Source organism: Nuphar pumila, chromosome 8 (assembly GCF_984573655.1).
Source record: "Nuphar pumila chromosome 8, dmNupPumi1.hap1.1, whole genome shotgun sequence".
Taxonomy (NCBI): Eukaryota; Viridiplantae; Streptophyta; class Magnoliopsida; order Nymphaeales; family Nymphaeaceae; genus Nuphar; species Nuphar pumila.
The window spans coordinates 43,470,329-43,480,591 of record NC_143256.1 but is presented as its reverse complement, the minus strand read 5'-3'; positions in this window follow the sequence as shown (position 1 = coordinate 43,480,591).

Below are 10,263 nucleotides of genomic sequence, written 5' to 3'. Positions count from 1 at the left end.
GGGTTCATCCTGCTTCTGAATGTGAGCAAATTCTGGCAACTCCTGAATGGTGGAATCAAATTCGGCTAGCTCTTCGGTCTGCTCTGCTGCCTGACTGACCTCTGCTCTGTCTTTCATCTTAGGAAACCTTGTCAATTTTAGATATTTGGGATTGATAACGAATTTTGTCATTGATTCAGGAGTTAATGGTCCTGAAAATGCCAAGAGGAGGTTTTTAAGAGAAAATACAAGTCAAAAAGTGAGCTTTTTACACAAAGCAAGGAATAATGGCATAGACAAAATATAAGATAAGAATGATAGATGCTCAAATGTGAAGAGAAAATTGATCTTTCATTGATTGGAAATGAAGTATTTACAAAACATCGACAAAAGAAATGGGACTGCGTCGTCCCTAAAAGATTAACAAAAGATAAGAAAAGAAAGCAGAAAAACTAAGGCATCATCTTCTTCATTGGCTTTCTCTGACAAAAATGGTCTTTTTGTTGGAATCCCGGCCAGTGAACCCCAACCCTGCACTGTCTGCATGCTGAACTGGAATGATAGGCTCTATCATGCCGTCCTCATTTTTCCCCATGCCTTGGAATGACTGATATCCATGTTTGATCAACAGATCGAATCCCTTTTTTGCTTTAGAAAATTATGAAAATAAAGGATGATCTTTGAAGGAGGTGTAATTGATGCATCCTCCTAGCTTGAAGAAACAAGGTCCTTGCCATTGGACCGTGGCTGCCACGTTCTCTTCTTTCATGACATCCTTTAATTTCAGCATTTCTAAGCTATCGCTGAGATTGATTTCATCCGCTTCTCGGATGCTTGGAATATCAGCTGTGAATGTTGGACGGGGAATCATAGGCTCTGACAGCCTTTCTTCAGGGTCTTCGCCCAAGATGGTAGTAATCATTCTGCCCTTGGACCACTTTATGCATTGGTGTAGGGTTAATGGAACTGCATTGGCGTTGTGGATCCATGTTCGTCCCAACAACAGATTGTAAGTTGGCGGCACATTGACAACATGAAATAATACTGTGTGCACTGAGTAGTTGATGAAAATTTCCAGGAAGATCTTGCCCTTTACAGTCTGCCTGTGATTATTGAAGTCATAGATGGTAATGGGATTAGGCACATATTCTTCTTCCTTCAATCCCAGGGCTTTTGCTGTCATCTCTGGGCAAATGTTGAGGCTGCTGCCTCCATCAACGAGCACATGTGGGACAGTCATGCCCCTGGTCCTTACCACAATATACAGTGCATTATTGTGGAATGAATGAGGCTTAGGCAAGTCCTCATCGGAGAAGGTAATAGGCGCGTTAGTCATCGCCTGGTTTACAATTTGTGCCATGTCTTCGAGCGTGGTGCTTGGCTTTACTTTGATTTTCCTTAGTAGATCATTTAGCTTTTCCCGATACTGGGGAGAATCATGAGTTAACTCAAAAATAGAGATGTTAGAGAGCGCGGTAATTGGCTTCTGAAGGCTTTTGGCCCGCTCTTCTGCTGCTTCAGAGGTTTCTGCTTCCTTTGTGCAGGCTTCCTTTTTCAAAAATCGCTTTGAAAAAACTTGGGTTTTTTCACTCTCAACTGACATATGTCTTATGTTTAAAAATGAGAGGATATCCCCTCTCTGAGATGCAGGCTGATCCTGATGTAGAACCATCACCTGATGCTGCAAACTTATTTCTTCACTGGAACATGGATGTATGTGATTCTGTGGTAGGAAAGAATGTTCAGAAATGGTTGACGCTGAATGTTTCGGAAATGGGGCGGACAAGATGTCCATTTTGCCTTCTTCTTCATCCTCAATGAGGATGCTTTTATCAATGTAGTCCTGGATCAGATGCTTCAGGATGAAGCAGTATTCAGTGTCATGGCCCATTGCTCTGTGGAACATGCAATATTGTTCCTTGAATCTTCCCATGATCACTGGCGGATCTGCAACTTTGGGAAGTTTCACCATTCCGTGGGATAGCAAATATTCCAGAATCTTTTCCAAAGGCTGGTCGAGGGGAGTGAATTTTTGATCCCTGCTCCAGGTCATGTGCTTAGGTTTTTCTTGAAAGTCCCCTTTTTGTTGAGGACCGCTGGGGAGAGGTTTATCACTGTTCTTAAAGAACTTCCCATTTCTACCTCTATTCTGTTCAGGCCTCGTGCCACTACCATTGTCATTTCTGCTGCTACTGCCCTGATTATCTTCGGGAACATCAGCTGAGTAGGTAAAATGGGCCTTTTTCTTTGGGTCTAGGATATTTTTGGCCAAAGTGACGCCTTCATCCATCCCATTCTCTACCCCCATTTCGAGCCATTCTGCTCGTTCTGTCAATTCAATGAATGATTTGGACGAGTATGGGAAAAGAAGGCTTTTTAGGGGCAGACAAAAGTTGTTTAGGATGACTTGGAGGGCATGCTCCTTAGAAATGGGATTCCTCATCTTGTTACAGATGCTCCTCCATTTATGGATGAAATCTCTGGCTTTCTCATTGGGCTTCTGTTTGAGGTTGCACAAGTGGTTCAGAGTAGGTAGGGCTTCCGTGTTGAACAGGAAGCGCTCAACAAACATATTAACAACTTTGTCAAAATTCCTCAATTCGATGGGATTGACATGCTCAGCGTACCACTTGGCAGCTATCCCGTCCAGGCTGCGGGGAAAACAAAGAAAAAGGGCGCGGTTATCTTTACTGAACTGGGCACATTCTACGAAGAACATTGTCAAATGAGCTTTTTGATCGCCGGTTCCGTCAAATTTAATGAATTTTCGGGGGAGGTTCTCCAGATCCTTGTCCCCTTCTAAGCCGAGATAGAAATCCTGTCTAGTGTATGACCTCTTCCCTTTATCCCGGATTTGCAGGTCTTTGACTATCTTGGTTAGTGCCTGGATCGAATCCTCTGCAAGGGCCCCATACTTGGGCTTGTTTACTGACAATGGCTCTTCCACTGGCCTCTTGGATTGCCGCAGATGCTTCGGGATGTAAATCAGCTGCTCTTCTTCAGAATTCTCTTCTGCTGACTTGGAACCTTCAGAAGTACTGTCACGCTGTACTTTCTGCTTACTGATCTTGACCGGCTTCTTCTTAGCTTTGCTCTTGGAAGCTGCCTTCTTGGAAACAGCCTTAGCTTGCTCGACCATCATCTTGGTCATCATTTTTTGAAAGACCCGGTACATGGCCGGATCAACGTCGCTTTCATCCCCTGAGTCATGCTTCTTGGATAATCTAGGAGAATTCATCTCCTCTGGTTCGCTGTCACTGTGCCATTGAGCAGCCTGCTTACCAGCCCTTGTCTGAACCATTTTCAGATGCCGAAGTTTTCCTGCAGAATATGGAAATGGTTAGAGTATGGAGAAGCTTTTTGAAAATTATAACTTTTTGAGGAAAAAGAATGAAGGATTTCGGTAGACAATTTCAAGAGATTATTCCATTACTCGGGATTGGGTCATCACACTATTTGTGATAATTGCGTTACCATTTGATGATAACAGAGAAATGTGCCTTGTTACCTAGGCGAGGTCGTCAACTATAAAAAAATGTATTGAAGAAAATGTGGGAGGAATGTCCCATTTACCTAGGACGAGGTCGTCACCAAAAATTATGACCATTTATGCTATAAACAAAATACAAGAAATAAAATTTTGGCCAAAAGTAATTTTTATTGATATTTAACATTCAAAGACAAAGAGAAGGTGGGCAGACAGTTTGCCACCATTCTTGATATTCAGATAATACATTTGGCCAGGAAATACAGACAGAGAAATAAAGGAGTCCCAGATATATTTAGTGACATGGTATGCCCCAGACCACTGATCCGATTGCAGGTTGAATTCTAGCATGTTGCCTGTCGGGAAGTGGGTGTTGGCACGAATCTGTCGCTGCGAAAACTGCCTAAGACATCATTCCGGCTGATAATCAACACAAAAGAAAGGGCCAAGCAATCTGTAGCGCTTGTCACGAGCATAGGTGTATCGAGGAACGGTCTCTCTTCTGTCGAAGAAGTCCCAAGTAATCTCCTCCTGATGTAGTTTCTCGATCAAAGCTCGGCACTGAATGGCTGATTTCGGCTGCTTACTGCTGAATCTGAAAGAACTGGCCTTCGAGGGAACATGTCGCAGGAACCATGACTGCAGGGCGTAAGTGCATCCTTCTACTAGAATGGTCTCTCCGAGGGCAAATCGAGCCAAGCCTCTGTAAAGAAAAGCCAAGGTTGCCATAGAAACTGATAGCTGACGGGTCTGTTTGCTTCCCCATCTTCGAAAGAGCTGAGCAACTCTAATATCTATGAAATTCTGACCATCTTGGAAGAAAGCTAATCCTACTGTGCACAGGATCATGGCATGCTGAATTCTGTGTTTCGCTGCTCGAGACAAAGTGCCAACCTCCTCGTAAGTTCCATACTTGCGATAGAGTCCGAACAGGTCAATAAATTGATTCTCACCAATCTCAGTAAGAGGTCAGGATCTGCTCCCTGTTGCTCTAGCCAAGGCTTCTCGAACATCCACCCCTTTGATGTTGATAAAAAACTGCTGCTCGACAGGATCATCTGGCTGACCAGCTGGTTCAGGCAATCCCATAATATCATTGAACTCATCCATCAGTAGAGTCATCTCTCCTCAAGGAAACCAGAATGTGCAGGTACGTGGATTCCACCGTTCTGCCATGGCCTGAATTAAAGCTCCATTGATGGTTCACTTGCCTGCTGCCGATGCCATCTCCAACCCACAGTCATCCAAGTGGTCTGGGAACATACGCGAGAAGGTGGTGAACCAAGAATAATACCACCGAGGGAAGAAAGGGCGAGACTGGATGACCCGTTGATCCGGGGATCCATCCTGAATCTGATAGAAGACATGATCTCGGGGAAAGACATCATCGAGAGAATCAGACGCCATCGAAATGATACTGGGGTAAAGAAGAAATAAGGAGAATTAGATAGAATGCAGGACTTACGGATAGACTCTTTGAAGAATCAAACATGGAAATTTTGAAAAGGTTGAGGAAATTTTAAAGGAATTTTCCAGGGTTTTTGAAAAATTTGATCTAAGCGTAGAAAGAAAATGTAGGTAGAGGAAAATATGTACCTGGGATTTTTGAAAGTAAGGGAAAATTTTGAATAATATACCCAAGGTTTTTGAAAAAAAAGGTTTGATACATATATATGAAAGAATAAGAAAAATATCACACAACTAAAGCTGCACAAACAAGGATGCGTATACAGCACTCCCTAAAGGCTGACTCTAAATGCAATATTTGAAATGGCTTGTAGGACCTTAATCCTAACTCTAAGGTTCAGATCATCTGATTTCAATCAAGATACGCCGATATACCCAAGCCGAAGCTCGAAGTACGTGGCATAGAAATATTTCTCCGGTTCTAAGGTAATGACTTCCCAACATCCTTGAGCACCTACCGATATACCTCAGATTATGGCCCTTAGGTACGTGGTAGGGGGGCGCGAACCCAAATAAGTGGTCCAGTTGTGAAGCTCTTTCCCGAACTATGGTTGAGTGAGACAGCCCAGCAACGTGAAGACCGAGACAAATGTAGGTAAGGAGGTTTTCAAAATATGCTCAACATGCAAGAAATCAGATGGCTCTAATGCGAGTCCTAAAGAGATAGATTAAAATGAAGAGAAGCATACACTTGCATACATTGTTTTGCATACATTGTTTTGCATTCAATCCCTAGAATTGAGGAGAGTTGTATTTAAGACTTAAGTCTAATGTGAGCATAGAATAATCTCCTCAATATGGTCCTACCAAACCATACTTAAATCCTATATGCAATGATGTCAGCTTAGGACAAAGTCTAGGCTCCTAAGGTTTGCATGGAAATATAGCTGACATATGTTAGAATAAAGACTCAGATAATATCAAAGCAAAAGAAAAAGGCATAATTCGACCGGACGGAGACGGGTCCCATCACAGTCGCCAAAACTGTGATCATCGCAAAATTTTTCCTCTCGTAATATTCTCTCTCTTCCTTCTCTTTTCCTTTCCAACCTCTATTTCCTCCTTTTTGAAGGGAGAAAATAAAAGACAAAAAAAAAGAGAGAAGAGAAAAGAAGAGAAGAGGAATTCTTTTGCGGGGTCTCACTTGACCTTAATTTTGAAAAATATTTGAGAAAATGACTCGCTTCCATTTTGAAATATTTGCGGAAAAACTGGGAGATAGGATCTGCTCGTCGGTACGAGGTTCGACCGTTCCTGGCGCCTTTACTAGGGGTAATCGAACCAAAGGTCGAATTCATGCCTTTTGCCTTGCTAAGAAATTATCTAAGAATTTATTCTAAGTCTAATATGCACAAAGAATCATGCTTGTGCAGTGCAAAAATGTATGCTCTTTTTGAAAATGATTCGAAAAATTCCCAAGTATTTCTGAGATGAATCTGATGATAGAGTGAAGAAATGGTTTCTAACTTAGAAATTTAAGATTTAAAATTCTAAGTTTTTGGAAATAGTCAGAGTTTGGGAAGAATGAATCTGGATATTGAAAAAGAGATGATTTTTGAAAAGGGAGAAGCAAGGAAAATTCGAAGTCATAAATGGACTTTGAATCAGGACTTTAAATTAGGATAGAGATGTAATTTGAATTTTAATTATAAAGCTTGAAGTTGAGAAATAGAATTGATTTTTTTTTTTTGATTCAAGGTAAGCTTGGAATGGAATTCAGATTCGGAGATAAAATTTTGATTTTTTGAATTTTGGAGTTCAGAATGGAATTTTGAATCAAAGGTTTGGACTCTAAATAGAGTTGAAATTCAAGATGAATTGAATTCTGGATTTGGGATCCTAAGGGAAATTAGGATCTGAAATATGAGATCTAGGATGGAATTGGATCCGAAGGAATGGAATTCGAATATGAAATCTGAGATCCGGAATGAAAATGAATTCTGGATCCTAAATAAAACTTGGATCTGAAGTCTGAGATCCAAAGTGGAATTAGGTTCTAGATCCTAGAATGGATTTGGATCCAAAATTTTGAATGGAATTGGATCCAAGATTTGGAATCCAAGATGGAATTTGGATATGAAGTCTGAGATCCAAGATTGATTTGGACTCTAGACCCTAAGATGGATTTTGGATCTGAAGTTTGAGATCCAAAGTAGAATTGGATTCTAGATCCTAAAAATAGAATTGGATCTGAAGTCTGAGATCCAAAGTGAAGTTGGATTCATACTTGGAAATCTGGATTCAAGTTGGGATTAGAGCCTAACTTTGGATTTGGATTCTGAAAAGTCCAAATAGGACTTTTTGAAGGATGGATCTGGGTGAAAACCCAGATTGATTTTAAAGCTTAGGAAGGTTTGGATTTTGAGATTCAGAATCAATCTCAACTTTGATTTTGAAATTTGAAGAGAACTTGATTTTAAATCAGAAGATGAATCAGAAACTTCAAAGTTCAAATTGAACTTTGAAATTGAATTTTGAATTTGGATTGGAATTTTGGAGTTTGAATATAAAATGATTTTGAAATTCCAAAGTCAATTTGGACTTTTGAAATTGAGATAGAATTTGGAATTTGAAATAGAAACTTTGAAGAAAGATATTCAGAATCACTTGGGTTTTTTGAAAAAGAATTTTGAAAATATGATGCAATTCTATCCTAAATGATGAATGAGTTTGAACAATTTTGAAATAGGATTTTGAAAAGCTATTTCATTCTTTAAATGAATTAAGAATGAGGTTGAAGATATAATGTATCCCTGACTATGGTCATTGAATATATTATATAATAACCATATTTAAATTCAAGTGAAGAATCAAACACATTTTTTTTTGTGCTTTTATAGAATTTAAAATAAAATTAACCCTCAATATACCCTGACTATGGCCATTGGTATATATATTGAGCCAATTTTAGATTAAATTCTGATAAAAGAAGAGAATATTTTGAAGAAAATATGATGATTTCTTGAAAAGGATCCAATGTAGATCCAGTGTTATTTTATAAAAGATAAAAATACTAAGTTTTGTCCACTTCCTGACTATGGCCATTGATGTGGATCATCAACTTAGGTTCAATTACATCTTACGAAATGGTGCACGTGCCATTCGTGTTGCCATTTGTGAGAATTTGAGAAATAAAGGCAAAAATGCATGAAAAACAAGCAATTCATGATATTTACAATGCTCATTCATTCTACCTAAAGCAGGAAATGTAAATTTTCATTCAAATTTAGCTATTACAACATGTAAAATTAAATTTACAACCCCAAGTAATGATATCTTCCACATATTTCCTGAAAAACAACCAGGTTAGTAATGAAAAGAGAAGGAAAATCACATATATCATATGGAAATCAAATAGTGAAAAGATATGTATGATGAAAATGATGGAAATGATATATATACCTATATACATATATATATACATATATAGGTATATTCACATGTATATAAGTATATATATTTATGTATAGGTATATATACATATATATACATATGGGGGTATATGCAATAGGGAGATGTGCTGAGGTGATAAATTCATATTGTAGTAGATAAGAGACAATGACCAGGAGGGAATGAGGAAAGTACAGTGCTATGGCAGCTGGAGATGAATGCTGGGTGAGTGCCTGTGATCACCCACTGGTTATGGTGAAAGTGCAGAAACAGGATGACCAAAGGTGATCGCACAAGGTATATCGAGGGTAAGTTATATGCTGCCATGGATGGCAAATATGCAGGGTATACATCAGCACAGCTGCTGCACAACGGTAGAAGGAGGTGACCATGCAGATGGACATATGGCTATGAGAGGTTAGTGAAGGGGTTTGAGTCACTGTGGGGCAAAGTAAAACTATGGTATTGAAAGCACCGGGGGTTTTTGATATAAGTAAATGAAACTGCAACAGTGGATGCAGCTAACAGAGGAGGTTTATGGGAGCTATTGTGCAGCGATAATCACTGCAAAGATGGAACCTGATAGTCGATGAATGATGCCATTAACAGGTGGGGTGGAAGTGGATTGCAGCAGGGAGTGACACTGCTGCAAATGCCCATAGAAACTGCAAAGAAAATTGCTGTCACACTAATGCAGATGCCTGACTTTATCTAAATGGGAAGTGAATGACAGGGTGAATGCATACCCTGTGGAGTGGATATGATATACAGGTAAAAACATGCTGAATATTTTGTGATAACATGGCAATTGTTGGAATGCATGATGCTATAGTGAGAATGCAACATAACACATGTGAGATGGTGGCTGTGTATGTGAAGCCACAGCAGGGGCGTTGTGAAGGTAAGAAATATAATGATTTCTAAGGATTGATGGAAATGGCCCTGGCAAGGGCCTTGAATATACACTGTGGAGATAGCCGCAGAAGGGTAGCAGTGGGTGATGTGGGGATGCTGTTGCGCATGCTTCAAAACAGAGTTTTGAGTTTGAAAGCACCTTCAAAATATAACTTACATGGCCTTTTGTCATGCTAAAATGGTGCTATCTGTTACAATATAACAGGTATCGTTAGCCCAGCTAGACTTGCTAATGCCTAGCAACCTTGGAATGAACCAACCAACCTTCAGAAATTTTTGCTAGAAGGGCCAGCTTTACATTAAAGTGCAAAATCGGTATGCTGGCATGATTCTAGTTAATTAGACTTTAGAATTTGTTTAACCCACAGAAGAATCAAGAAATAAAACAACAAAGCAAAAAAAAAAATGTGGAAAAGTTATCTTAACCAACATCAAATGAACAAGGAAATTCATGCAAAAATTTCACAGAAAATAGGAAGAGGTGTGGAAGCAAGTTCTATCCTTGTTTGAGAATTATGGATTACCAGGTTATAGTGACAAAGGTAGTCACTTGGCCCACCAGCGAAGGAGGTTTTTCTTGCAATTGATCTTCTTCGGTAGCTGCAGAACACCAACTTTCATGAATGAGATTCAAGGTTTTTAAAAAATGAATGATGGACACAAAATGTCGTAACATGTAACGTTAGATCTGATTCTGCAGAAAGCATCAGAGAAATTCCATAAAGACAGATTTTGCAGATGGCAGAGAAGAACAAAAGGGGACTATACTTCCTTTATTTTTGTTGGATGCAGCACCTGGACTTTCAACCACTTGTAGCTTTCCATAAGACATAGGAAATGAGGTGCGTGTGTGCATAATGAAAGTAAACAAAGCAAAATAAACAAATCAGGGAAAATGTCCTAACATTTGATCACTAATATAGGTTGTCTTTGCTTTAAAATGCTTCAGCCTTATAGCTGGCAACCTAAATCGAGGAAATCTTTATTTCTGATGGATTTCCTGACATGGATTCAAGAATATGTCT